This window comes from Neovison vison, chromosome 13, assembly GCF_020171115.1.
Source record: "Neovison vison isolate M4711 chromosome 13, ASM_NN_V1, whole genome shotgun sequence".
Taxonomy (NCBI): domain Eukaryota; kingdom Metazoa; phylum Chordata; class Mammalia; order Carnivora; family Mustelidae; genus Neogale; species Neogale vison.
In genome coordinates this window covers 102,051,941-102,054,078 of record NC_058103.1, presented here as the reverse complement: position 1 = coordinate 102,054,078, position 2,138 = coordinate 102,051,941, and the positions used below count along the sequence as shown (strand labels likewise).

The window sequence follows — 2,138 nt, the reverse complement described above, 5'->3', positions numbered from 1 at the left end:
AATATTTTTCTACTGAATTTTTTTAAACATGAATTTATACAATGCTTTCATAATTAAAAACTAAAAGAAAAATATTAAAGTAAGATGCTGGGAAAGAGACAAGTTGATAAAGATTGACATGGAGGAAGCTCCAGGGAGAGTAGATATAAGTCCATAGAAAACTCTCATGGGTCATTAATTTCTACAATATCTTTAAAGTCACTTCCATTTGGCTTTGGAAAATCTGTGTCTCTACACAACCTGTCAAGAAGTATTACCAGCATCTATTAGAGCAGAAAATGAAGATAAAATGTAACACTACTATCCAATGAAATCAGTGGAGACATCTCTCCCTGATGTTTATCTAGCTCCTGTGATTTCTCCCATGCAAGGGCTATGGACTAGTGAAAGACCTAAATAAATTAGCTGACTAAATGAATTGGATAATTTTCCTTCTAGCCCTTTCTCATTACAGCTGGAAACCAGATGAGACCAGCCTCTATTTCCTAGGTCTTCTAGTGTCTAGAGTTTCTATATGGGAAACTCTTCCAACCTGAATGTAGAAATGGGAGCCTTGTTTGGTCTACCTGTATCAGGTGGGTTGAGGCATCCTTATTTGCCTTGCAGTGAGGCTCTTTCCTGGCTTGCATATGAGATCTTTATAAAAGGCCCTTGCCTACTTCATATCACTGTAAATACTTACGCCATGCTCCTAGCACAGTGAGTTGGAACATAAGCAAGTTTTGGCAGATGTGTGACCTGGACTTTTATTTTTGTAACATGTTAAATGGACATCAGTGGTAGAGAGTAGTAGTTCACCTAACATGGTGTTTAGCAGCATTTCTCAAACTAATATGAGTCACCTTGGGATACTGATTCAGTAGGTCTGGGGTAGACCCTTTAACTTGAATTTCTAAGAAGCTCCCAAGTTATGTGGATGTGGTTTGTACAGGAACCACACTTAAGTAGCAAGAGAGTACAGCACATGCTTGTTACTCAGTAAATATTTGTTGAATGAGTCCTCTTCTGTGGTAATACCCAGAAATATGATTATAATTATAGAGACACACCCCCCTCTTGTACTCTGTGTTAGACGGTGAGGAATTTTTACTTTCTCGGGCGCTAACTCTGTCAAGCTATTGTGATTTACATACTTTTCATCTCTATCCTGACATTCTGCCAACGTGGAGATAGGACCCAGGGTTGTTTTCCGTATAGACAGCATTGCTGTATGCACTCTGATCTAGTCACCCTTTCCTAGCCCAGTCTGGTGTAATTGACAGTCTGCCCAGTGTGCTGCATTATGATGTCAACATCATAGACAAGGCCAGGAGGGAAACTAGAAGCCCCTTCTGTAAGACCCATTTCCCCCTAGAGCCACAGCCCCTCCCCTCCTCCGTGGTAGGGAGTTACTTGAGCAATAAATTGCTTTGCAAAGCTTAACAAACCAAAAAATAAAAATCAAGCCACAGAGAGGTACCTTAAACTGAGCAAGAATTAAAAGTTAACCAGACTTACTACAGGTACCCAAGACACCAAGACGGCATTAGTCGTACCAGTGGAGAAGCAGCTCGTGGATGTCAAACTGGGAGAGTTGCTAAACTGGGTACTGATGTGGGATTTCACCCCTAAAGGCACTGCCTGAGCTTTTCAAAAAGTCTACTACTAATATTACAACAAGTATGTCAGTGTGAAAAAGGGAGCATCAATGGGATATCTGTGGTACTAGCAGTTTCTGTGTCTTTCAACTACTGCCTTTCTTACAAGGACCTGAAACATGAGCGGCTGTGCAAGTACTACTGAAGTGGGTCCTATGTGAAGGGCACACTCTGCATTCCAGAACATGACCTTTGCCTGATACCCTTGAATCCTGTTGTATTTGAACTGAGAATTACCACCCAATAATAGATGACTGGGAAAAGAAAAAAAAAAAAAAAGTTAACCAGACTACTGTCTTGAGAAATCTATTGCCTGGTTTTCCCCTTCACCGGAAAAAAAGAAAGAAAGAAAGAAAGAAAGAAAGAAAGGAAGAAAACATTTGCCTGTTGAGCTAGTTGAGCTACAGCAAAAATACCTCATAAATTAAAATCTCAACCTTGTTCTTTTGGAGTAGATATTTTCCTTAAAATAGGATCAAAAGCCAAGTCAAAAAATGGTTG

The 2,138-nt window shown here is 39.9% G+C and overlaps 1 pseudogene; it reads left to right on the top strand.

Moving 5' to 3' along the window:
- The first annotated feature begins 544 nt into the window (after nucleotides 1-544).
- Nucleotides 545-1,782, top strand: LOC122894652 (annotated as a pseudogene).
- The last annotated feature ends 356 nt before the right edge of the window (nucleotides 1,783-2,138 follow it).